The 12,333-nt window shown below is 40.8% G+C and overlaps 1 protein-coding gene and 1 pseudogene across 2 annotated transcripts in view; both read right to left on the bottom strand.

The window, feature by feature from the left end:
- The window catches only part of LOC104932800 (ephrin type-B receptor 2), a 45,664-nt gene extending 38,400 nt beyond the window's left edge, over positions 1-7,264 (bottom strand). For both annotated transcript variants that reach the window (XM_027288256.1, XM_027288257.1), the window contains exon 1: positions 7,232-7,264. The gene's annotated coding sequence lies outside the window, so the exon portion shown is untranslated. The remainder of the gene's footprint in view (positions 1-7,231) is intronic.
- Positions 1-7,376, bottom strand: part of LOC113747720 (ephrin type-B receptor 2-like) — a 14,824-nt pseudogene extending 7,448 nt beyond the window's left edge.
- Between the last annotated feature and the right edge of the window lie 4,957 nt (positions 7,377-12,333).

Here is a 12,333-nt window from a genome sequence, read left to right as displayed (position 1 = left end):
CTGACGCATGTCGAAGGTTCATTGACTGAGTCTCACGGTCACTTGCGTGAAAGTTGGCAGCCCCTGAATGAGTCAGTCAACTTATCACTCTAAAAAGTGAGTTGGATGTGTGGCTCCCCCTAGCAGTTGTGGCCCCAGGCAACCACACAGCCTATACAGCTTATGTCAGCCGCTGGCCCCTGCACTACACACATGTGAAGAGCCTCATCTTCAGGCTTATGGTTAATGATTTCAGTCTCCGAGATGTTTATTGCACCAATTCAGTTCAGAGAGGAAAACAAGTTGCTATCAATGATGGATGGGCCGATACATCTGCTAATGAAGTCTGTGTGATACATTGAAAGCAAAGCGTGGACAGCGCTGGTTAGTGGACCTTGATCAAGTTTAATTTGTCAAATAATTCATGAAAAGCAGTAATGGAATCTGCATGGCTCTGACTGTGCAGAAATATAATTGGAAAAGATGCTAACTTAAATCATAGTTGGTTTATACTTTACTAAGAGTTATGCTTTAGTGGATTCACAGTCTTATTGTGTTGTTGGGAATAATGCGCTGAAGAACTTTGGGAAAATGTAAAGCCTTCCAGAAAAGCAGGATGTTGATGTGACTTAAGTTGGATGCTCTATAATCCTTCCCTCCCCCCAAATTCAATCACTGCATATTTATCAGCTCATTTTACAGAAAATGTTATAGGAGGAAATTTAACTTTAAATGCTGAAGTGAACATCAAATCAGAATGCAATACAAATTTAACAAAAAGATTTTATTGGCCTCTGAGTGACCAGTTGATAAGTGAGTATTTAGAGCAATGACGCGTCTTTGTTATGCTCGCTCTACTCACTATAACATGAAACGTGTATGAACTATCCCATTCACTCATCACTTCTAAGAAACTCTAAATGATATAGACTGCATTAATGAAAAATAATTCTACAATTTCAAATGATCAAGACAAAGCAACTGCAACAACAAATTGATATTTCATGATTTAGCACCTCCAGTGTGTGTAATTGGTGTGGTAAAATATGGCCAGCTGTACACATGTATTGTTTATAATAATTACTTAAGATCAAAAACATAGTGAGGGAAAAAAAATTGGGATGATGTCTTTGAGGCACTTGGAAAAGTATTTCAGAAAAATTTTAATAAAGATCCCAAGATGGTAATGCTTGGACTAATACCAAATGACATAATTAGAAAAATAACTTGCAATATACTGATTGCAGCTCTTAAATGTATTACAGTTAAATGGTTAAAAGCCGACCCTCCAACATACAATATGTGGATTGAAAAGGTATGGGAAATCTATCATATGGAACAAATGACTTATTCCTTGAGGCTTCAAAAAGATGTATTTGTTAACAGATGGAGACTGCCTACCTTTCATTTACACTACTTATATGTAATACTTATAGCTATGTTGTGTGTTATTCTTGTTTAATTATGTAACTGCACGTCTAACCTGATGCATATCCTTTATGCTGTATTAAGCAGTCATAAATGAAAAACAGCAGACTAAATGTGATTCTACTTATATGTCTGTATAAGCTGTAAAAATTAAATAAAAATATAATAAAAAAACTATAGTGATATGTCAATTTCCTCTTGGTCTCCTCTCCTCTGTTATGTCCACAGGTGTGTGATGTAATGCTGTGCTGGGTATTGTCACCCCGAGCACAAAGTTAAGAAGGACAGACGTATGAGTGACAGAGATAGCATTCAATTTGATTACAGGATTTAAAATCTATTATTTTATGGTAGGAACAGTTATGTAATGTTACAGTAATGCAATCTCAGCTTCCAATTTTTCATTTATATCTCATTTATTAGGTCCATTCAAATAGTGGTGATGTGATTCATGAAGCTGTTTCCACAGTATTCAAGTCTGGTCATTGATGTTACATGCTGTCTCTGTCTGCCATGCCAACACATTCTATTATCAAGTTCAAATTCAAAGGTTTGGTGAAGCAACCATAGTCCAGAGAAGAAGTGGGTCATGAAGCTGTTCACATGTCCAGTCCCAGAGGCTAAAAAAGCGCTGTGCGGCTCCCAACACTGAATATTGATTGGTTTAGATACTGACTGACACTGGGAAATATCAGAGAAAGACATGAGGCCAGGCTGGCTTCTTTCCAAGAACAAAGCAAAATGTGTTGCCTCTAAGGAATGAGGACAAATGTTTGTTATAAGATCAAATAATCTTGAGGTTGAACTGAATTTAATTTGGAATTCTCTACTTTTTATTTATTTATTAGGAACTATCAGTTCTTAATTCATTATAATACAGCTACATTTGACACTAATTCCATGATAGGCTGCTGACTGGAAACCATCATTGTGCTTTAGCCATTTGCAAATTAGTCTTTGGCAATACATTTAGTAACTTGGATGTTTGATTTTGACAATATGAAGAAATTCATTTTATACAACAAGTAGTTCGGTCCAAGGAAAGTGATTTGCCCACACTCCTGTGAAGCAAACAGCATTATTCTGGGTATTAGTGAAAACAGTAACATGACACACAGTTCTTTAGTGAACACTAATAATGTAGATACTAATATAGGGATAAAATTCAAGCAAAAATATAATTGATATTGATGATTAGATGATTACTTGCAAAAAGTTATTGCTGGATTGGACTCTTCATAAACAGCATGAAATCACAACCCAACACCAGATTCAGACGTTACTGTCTCTGAAAAAAAAAACACAAAGCATGATAACTTGTTATGTTTAGATTTCTCTTTTTAGACCTTTGCTAATTAGCAGGAAGGATTACGAACATGTCTATGATGATTTCAGTTGTCAGTAACTACGTTTGTTTCCATCATGCTACATTGTTGCTCATCAAAATCATTGAAACAAACAAACAACTTCCATGTTAGTGTTCTCAGTTATGCTCTATATGTTAGCGTATACTTAGCATATAACGTTATGTAACTATGCCACGAACACTATAATGAAAGAAGGCGTCATTTTATTCAGTATATGCTTGTATATGATATGCACATTATTCTTGACGTCTGTGCAATATTGCCTCGACAGGTCAGCAAGTTCTGTCATGAAAGCACAGACAAGTATGAACCGACAGAAGCCCAGCCCAGCTTCTGTGTTTCAGATTTTATTCAGACAAACTCTAAAACTCTAGACAAAAAGCCAGTGCATTTTTTAATTTGTGCTTGTTCATAAAATTTTAAATGGTTTGGCCCCTCCTCACCAGTGACCTTGGTATACAGCTCAGTGCTCTATTGATCCTCCGAATATCCTTGTACAGTTGTACCATACATTGTCACTCTGCATTTGGGTAACTCAGCCTTCTTGAAAGCCACAACTCAGTGGAATTCCTACCTGACGATAAAGACGCGCTCCTTAGTCATTTAAAACCAAATTAAAATATACTTATAAATATACTCAGCTCTGTAGCCAGTGACATTGTGGGTGATGTTATGTGCTATGTGTGTAACTTTGTATTTTGTATTATGTGTCCTGTGTTTTTTTGATTTGTACGTTTGTTATTGTGCTGTAATGTGTTTTAATTGTGTCTGCCAAAGGGACTGCAGATGAAAAGTAGCTGTAAGCTGGTGCATACATCAAATGTAATCGTTTATGTTTATGTTTATGTTTATTTAATACTGTACATGGTCATTAATAATGAAATGAAATGAAACTAAAAGTCAGTCTCAGATTTACTCGGAAACCTTCTGCTAGCTCACTCTCTCCTTTCTTTGGTTCTTGCAGGACATGAACTCCGATCATCCCCATCAGTATTCCTCCCGCCTCCTCTCTCTGGAGGTAGTAACAAACACTGGTCTACTGGACTAACTGTCCATCAGGAAACCTTTAGCCTCACACCACACAATGAACATCACGGGACTGGATATTGCGCACGATGTGAACTTACAGTACAGATACCTGGGTGTCATTCAGCTATAAACTGGATTGGTCAGAGCTTCATCCATCATGAACAACTCTCACCCACTACATGAGACTGTGGAGGTCTAAACAACTCCTTTAGCAACGATGGCTACTCGCACCCCCACTGACAGTATAAAGAATGGATGACTGTCTGTGGTCACCAATAGTTTCTGAAGGATGTTTTAAAGTTCAAAATCTGTGGCTCTGTTGCCCCATGTTGGCGAGTCAGCTCTTCCACCTTCTGGCTGATCTAAAAGTCGGCAAAGATGGCGTCCATTGGCGGACCTAAGGGTGCGGTGCCTAGCCAACAAGCCATCTGTCATGGCACTAGGGATGGGCGATATGGACTTAAAAAATGTCCTGATAATTCGTAGATTTATCATGGTAACGATAAAAATGGCATAATAAATCACCAATTCAGCCTAATCTTCTTGACTAAATCTATCACCAAAACAATAATAAAGGCTAGGGGAGCTGGTGGTGTGTTGCTGTGGGCGTTTCTATACCTGCTGAATGTAACCGCTGTGAAACAGTCAGGAAATAACTTTATTTCTCTATTAATAACAGCTTTATCGAATTAACTTCTGTCATTATTTTGGCGACATTGCGAGTCGGACTCAGATTAGAAGCTGGTACATGAAATAAAGTGAGAACCACAGGTAGATTATCAGAGTTTAGTCCATGAATTCACCTGGATAGTCTCTGCTTCACAGACATTTCAGGCTTCTGTGGAGGTTCGACCGAGTGTCTGATTGGCAGCCGGCGATGAGGAAAGAGCTCCTCGCTGCTCGGCGTAACTGCTCCGCCTTCCCCATGTTGTCATATGCGTGTTGGGGCTTCGAGTGTGTCCCACAATATACGTCATCTATGGGAATTTATCTTTTTATCGTGGATGACATTTTCTTACCGTGGGGAATGTTTTTGACGAATATCGTAAACGACAATATTATCTTTAATACTGTCATTGCGAGTCTAGGCTAAAGTTCACGAGACAAAATAAAACGACTCAGGGAGATAGAGTCGATTTCTTTTGCAAATATTTTGACTTGGACCTTAAAAAGGCACTTATGTTTTTCAAAGTTAACATCTCATCAGCATCTGCCAATTTAATGGAACACTAAAAAAACCACACTAATAAAAACACAAAATAAAAACAAAAAATAAACAGTGTAATGTCTTTCTCATCACAATCTCTCCTGTGTGAAGGAAACAATACATGCAACCACAGCACCGTTTCCATGGTGGCCTCAAAGGAGACACTGAAGTGTGAATGGCAGAAAAACACAGATTGGTACAGACATTGCAATTATGTGTGATACAACTCCAGCTGAGAGCAGTGAAAGAGGCCACGAACATCTGTGCCCCATTGCTGAAAATGTGCCCTGCCAGGTAAAAATAGAAATTGTGTGGATGAATGGGGAGTGGAAACAGAGCAGAGAAAGGCAACTGTATATAAAGGCCAGCACGAACTGGAGGACATAAAGCCGTGAATAGCAGCAGAGCCAAAAGAGGATGAACCCTTCTCAGTGTTTCTATACGTTAGCTGTTTACATCTTCATTCGGCCCTTCAATCTGCTGAAATGATGATAGACGGATACTTTTCAGTTTGTAACTCAGATCTTTTTCCCCAGTATACTGGGAAAACACTGACCTCACTAACTAAACACCAGCAAGACAGGTTCAAAACAAACCTCCATGTTAGCCAAATTTATTTGCAGAAGGAAATCAAACTGAACAGTACCTGACCTGGTGCCATTGAATTCCAGTGATTTCTCCACAACAATGGCTTGTTTGAGCAACTAGGCTCATTCAGCCCACCTCAGCTCCACCCAAACTGTATTTCAAAATAGTAAGAGAGGCAAAGGCGGATGCCAAGATGGCGACGAAACACAGTCCCCACACTGATCTTCAGAAACCATAGCAGAGACTATGCCCAGATGTGTTACAGTCTATAGAGGAAAACTCAGAGTTTATTTTATTATACGACAACTACTTTTGAGATTAAAAAGGGTAGAGGGAGCCCTGTGTGCATTTGTGTGTGTATGGGTATGCAGGTTTATGTCAGAATAAAGTGTAGTAGTCACTCTGCATATGTATGTGTAAATGCAGATTGTGTAAGTGAGTTTGGCCTATACTTTTGTGGACTTTGTTATTGTGGACGGTGGTGATAATAAATCGGTTTGGTCAAGATTTTGCTGTTGTTTTTCATTGAAGCAGATCATTTCCCCATTGATATGTATTTTATTGCAAATTAATTCAGTCTGTTGATCGTGGTCCTTGATTTTGAGTTCACACGGGATAGTTTTGGGTACAGGTTTTGTTATAATTTGATCGCATTGTGTACGTTTTCTCTCATAAACTAAACGGTTAAAATCTGTTAAGATATGCTGAATTGCAATTCATTTAATGGTGCTATTCTCACCTCAGGACTGTCTTCACACCAAGCCTTCTCCTCTACCTTTCAGATACTGCCTACATCCCCGACGGAGGCCTCTGGGACAAACCTTTGTGCTGGTCTTCTTTTCTCCCTATAGAGATGTTGATTGCCTGTCTCTACCCTTAAAGCCTTTTCTTAACACTTCTCCAGGGACTTTACACTTACATACTAAATACATCCACTTCTCCACATAAAAACTTTTAATCATAACCATGTAATGACTACATGATGATTAAACCTTACAATATGTACTTTTAACTTTTTTATCACTTTATATCATCTTGAATTTATTTTTTTCTGATGTTTTGTAACAAAAATAGTAGTATTCTTTTATGTTAAGGTTATGCATGGGTAGATAAAGTACTGATGACTATTAATGGGTATGGAGGTTCACCAGTCCAAAATACCCCAGACCCGATGGCACATCTAAATATGCTGACAGATGTGCTCTCCCCTATCATCTGCCTTTAATTCACATACACGTATTGCGTTTTGCAGGTGAAATAGCAGACATTACACATGTTGCAGATGCACAGTGCACAGAGTGATCAGCAACATGCGAAGACCTCAAATCCGAACAATAATAATCCATCCTACCCCCGGCGGCTTTTTTTTTTTAAATGATGTCAAATAAAGAGTCGAGGCCAAAGAAACAGATTAATTCAGCCGAGCCTGACATTTGGTGCTCCACAGCACGGAGCTCATCGAAACACTGTTTCTCAGCTTCCACAGGGTCCCCTGTGTTTCACACGTTAAAACATGATCCTTTTTTTGTTGTATATGAAGCTCTGCTGTGCTGCGTCCCCCGTCTCCGTCTGCGCGCTGCGCCGTCACCACACGTCCACACTTCACACATAGAAAGAGTTAACACCGGCTTACCTTCCACAGCCCATACCGCTGGTAGTATCCACAGAAAATAGAAGATATCCATAATCCGAGTCATCCCAGACTGTTTATCACGCAGCAGGCCATTGACTGTGGATTCATTCGAGCTGCAGCGCATCATCCTCACCCTCATCACCATCCTAGCGGCAGCAGCGCAGCAGCAGCAGCACAGGGACAAATGCTGAGGAGCTGCTGCTCGGGCCCGTCGGGCGAAACCAAAAGAAGGGGACGCAAGAACGAACACCACACCCGGCATCCATCCACACCAGCAGAAGTTGTTTTGGTGTCGAAATAACAAAACTGTTTTTGTAATGACTGTTTGTCTCTGTTTGGGTCAATGAAATCATCACAGCCATATTACTGTGTATCACCAGGGTATGACAATAGCCAACCTCTAGGTTTGGAGGTATTTGAGCAGATCTGTCTGCTCCTCTGCAAATCAAAGAAATCACCAGGGGGGAGCTGAACAAGCTGCATCATGGGCCAGTGTAAGATTCATCTTTTATCTGTTAATAATGCAAAATTACAGAGTCCCAGACAAAACATACAAGTGCAGAATCACTGCACTTCAAAATGCAAAATGTAAACATCTGAAAACTTTTGGATTGTTTTTAAAGAAATTACACTGGCAACAGGTCATGCAAAACAAAGTGTATAATAACTATATTAATACTATATGCAAATACTGCTGGAGTCTACTTTTGGGCGTGTTTGGTAGCTTCATTTTAAACTGGTTATACTGTAAGCATGATTTTAACATTAAAAACTACAGGCCTGGAATAATCCTGTTTCCTGTTAGACTCTTCATGTTCGGTGGGGACTAAAAGCTTGGAGTGATTATTTAAATACATCAGCCACATACTACTCGCACATGTTTAATGTGCCTGTTTAAGATGCATTAATGTGCTCTTGTTTCAACAGAGATACAAGCAACACCAGCACGTTTTTCCCAGACTTATTTGTTCAAAGTTTGCTCTTAACTTATCACTTAATGGGCATTTTTTTCTATGTGGTATTGCAGCCTTTTACACGTGTGGTTTGAGTCACTTAGCTTGCTTGATAGGCAAACTGAGCGTTGTAGAATAGTTTAGACTTACTCCAACTGGTTTGTGTCCCCCACACACACACTAGCCCCCCAATGTGCAGTCGAATTGTTTATTCTATTTTTCCATGATTGATTTAATTTATGTTTACTTATAATTTACTCCCTCTCATCTTGTTGAACGATTGTAACTGAAGAAGAAGAACAGCAGGAATTAAGTGAGTGAGAAACTCGAGGCGGCAATAAACTGCACACGAGCTTTTAAAAACACAATAATTCCTACACACTAATTTAAGTTAAGCTAACAGTTAATCAACAAGATTGGAAAGCCTTAGAACGGTTAGTCAAGGATTGGAACAACAACCATGCAGCCTCAGTAGAGTCCTGGAACCTCAGACACAGCAATCGAAGCTGTTCCTCTCTTATACCTCAAAAGATCTGAAAAATAAAAGTGCCAGGAAGGATACAAACAGAACGTGTTGAAGGAGAGAGCAGAGACACTCTTCTCTGACTCCTACAAAAACGGAGACGCCAGCAACCTGATCTTCTTCACAGAGCAGCCACTAGCATGGCACTCTGCCATAAAGACCCACTCCCCCTCTGTGAAAAGAGGGGATCTGTAATGGCTGGAAATTGAAAGTACAAGAGGCAGAAACCCAGACTCCCCCATGACATCAATCATCATATACAAGAAGGGACTGTCATAGTGCAGGGGAACTCAGGCAGTTTGAGCTGGACTTTCCCCTCATAAAAGGAAGAGCCCAACTGGAGAAGTGCTCCCCGCCTGATGACACCCACACCCTGCCGGACACAATCACCACCTCAACCCCCCCACTGTCCTCCTGCTGAACAGCCCTCTGAGAGTAGAGTAAGCCCCCCAGCTCTGAACAGGCCCAGGAACCCCAGCTAACCCAACATCACCGACATGAAGATGAGTTCAGTAGCTAGAGAGACTGGCCTCTCGTCACAGAAGCTCCAGGAGAGAGACAGAGTCAGCCCAGGCCTGACAAGACAGACCTCTGGACTCACACCTAGACCACAACCAGGATCCGGGAGCACCACACAAAGCCCCAGGACCAAGAGGCCACCCACCCAGAGCCACCAGACCCGGGAGGCTCCACCCACCCAGCAGCTCCCTCCAGTCACCAACAACCCCCCGACTCCACCCCTCGTTCCATCCGCACTGGCACAGCAACTCTAACCCACACTCCTACACGCCACACAGCAGCTGAGAGACACCATTACATGCTCAGCCTGCTCTCTCCCACCTGATAGGTCAAGTTCAGTTGTAACATGAATGCAAACATTTTGAATTTTAAACTGATGAAATCTAAATCATTTCCACATCCAGGTCTGAGGTCCTCTGTTTTGGCCTTAAGAGCAGGACCCCAGATTTCACCACAGAGTTAGGAGATGCAGATGTATTTCTTTACAAAAACTCGGTGCAGAGGGAGACATTTCCACTGGTTGTCTGCGGCTACCAGAGAGTGGTGTGTCCCATCCACAAAACTGAAAGGAATAGACAGGGCAGAGATTCAGGTGGATGCTGATTTGATACAAAGCAAAAACCTTGAACACTCAATTGAAATGATTATAAAAAGGGAATCTTCAATTTGGCTCAAAATAAAAGAGAAATTGTTGCACACATAAAGATATATTCATGTGTGCAGTGTACCATCAGAATCCCCTTATCATAATGAAAATATTTTCTCCTTCTTGAAGTGAGTCAGTCACTATCAGGCCCAGGGAAGCATACTGATCTGTGGAGTTGTCCAAAGGAACACCTCCAAACAATGGATGTCGAGCTGAATTAGGACAATTTCCCCTTTATTCGGATACAAAAAAGAGCCATCAAATTCTACAAACAACTCAAAGCCAGCGAGCCCAGCTCCTACACCTACAAAGCCCTGCAATGCCAAGAGGAGAGCAAAAAAAAGCAGAGAGACAGACAGGACAGACAGCAGAGAGACAGACAGGACACAGACAGCAGAGAGACAGACAGGATACAGATAGCAGAGAGAGAGACAGCAGAGAGACAGACAGGACACAGACAGCAGAGAGACAGACAGGACACAGACAGCAGAGAGACAGACAAGCAGCACCGTGTAGCAGTGAGTTCTTCAGACTATCAGGAAGAAAGTGACAGATATGAATGTGTAGGTTGATGGACGTGTGGTATGACAGCATGTCGAAGGGTTAATTGACTGAGTCTCACGGTCACTTGCGTGAAAGTTGGCAGCCCCTGAACGAGTCAGTCAACGTGAGGAGTGACCAACGTAAGTCCAAGTTAATGTGTGGCTCCCCCTAGCAGTTGTGGCCCCAAGCAACCACACAGTCTATACAGCTTATGTCAGCCGCTGGCCCCTGCACTACACACATGTGAAGAGCCTCATCTTCAGGCTTATGGTTAATGATTTCAGTCTCCGAGATGTTTATTGCACCAATTCAGTTCAGAGAGGAAACAAGTTGCTATCAATGATGGAGTGGCCCGATACATCTGCTAGTGAAGTCTGTGTGATACATTTGAAAGCAAAGCTGTGGACAGCGCTGGTTAGTGGACTATGAGTCAAGTTTAATTTGTCAAAATAATTCATGAAAAGCACTAATGGAATCTGCATGGCTCTGACTGTGCAGAAATATAATTGGAAAAGATGCTAACTTAAATCATAGTTGGCATTCCCCCTGCTACTGATAACTCATCTGTTTTTGTCCGTCATGTCATTGCACTGCTGGATAACACAGTCAGTGTAAAAACTGATTGAGAAGATGGTATATAAACTAAATCTACTGATCATAACTGATGATACGTGCTTCAGTGGATTTATACTTTACTAAGAGTTATGCTTTAGTGGATTCACAGTCTTATTGTGTTGTTGGGAATAATGCGCTGAAGAACTTTGGGAAAATGTAATGCAGGGGTCACCAAACTACGGCCCACGGGCCACATCCGGCCCGCCTAAACAATGGGAGTGGCCCACTTAACGATCCCAAACAATCCCTCTAAACATGGCCTATTTTTCAAAATTGCATTTTCCTATTATAAAATATCCACACTTAATGATTAAGCTTGGCATTCTAATTAAAATCTACCTTATTTACAAACTATGTACAGTACAAGCTAATTTTCATCCCCTCACACAATGGTATATTCCCACGTGACTTTGCTCGTGATCAACTTCCGCGGCGGGTCAGGGATGGCTTTACAGTGCCCTCCTGCCCGGACCTTGCCACTTCCCGGGGCCATGGACTTAGTGCTCGCTGCGCCCTCTCCGCGACTGTCGAATCGCAATTTATCGCAATTTATCGCAACTTTCACTTCCTCCTGCAACAAAATCGCAACAAAAATGTAAAAAGCACCTCAATTTTTTTTGAAAACCTCATGCAACATCAGGCATTTAGGCCGCAAATATTTCAAAAAAGGCCCGTGAAATCCTGGTGGGACTGATATCATTTCCGGTTATTGACTGACGTTGATGTGGCCCGCACCGAAAAAAGGTTTGGGGACCCCTGTAATGCCTTCCAGAAGCAGGATGTTGATGTGACTAAAGCTGGATGCTCTATAATCCTTTTCCCCCAAAATTCAATCACTGCATATTTATCAGCTCATTTTACAGAAAATGTTGTAGGAGGAAATTTAAGTCTGAAATGCTGAAGTGACCATCAAATCAGAATGCAAATACAAATTTAACAAAAAGATTCTTATTGGACTCTGAGTGACCAGTTGATAAGTGAGTATTTAGACAATGACGCGTCTTTGTTATGCTCACTCTGTACTCACTATAACATGAAACGTGTATGAACTATCTCATTCACTCATTCACTTCTTAAGAAACTCGTAAATGATATTAAGACTGCATTAATGTAAAAATAATTCTATCAATTTCAAATGATCAATGACAACAGCAGCTGCAACAACAAATTGATATTTTCATGATTTAGCACCTCCAGTGTGTAATATGAGTGTGGTAAATATGGACAGCTGTACACATGTATTTGTTATTATTATATTACTTAAGATCAAAAACTATAGTGAGGAAAAAAATTTGGGATGAGG

This window comes from Larimichthys crocea, chromosome XV, assembly GCF_000972845.2.
Source record: "Larimichthys crocea isolate SSNF chromosome XV, L_crocea_2.0, whole genome shotgun sequence".
NCBI lineage: Eukaryota > Metazoa > Chordata > Actinopteri > Sciaenidae > Larimichthys > Larimichthys crocea.
Note: the sequence above shows the minus strand (reverse complement) of the source record. Positions and strands in the feature narration are given on the sequence as shown.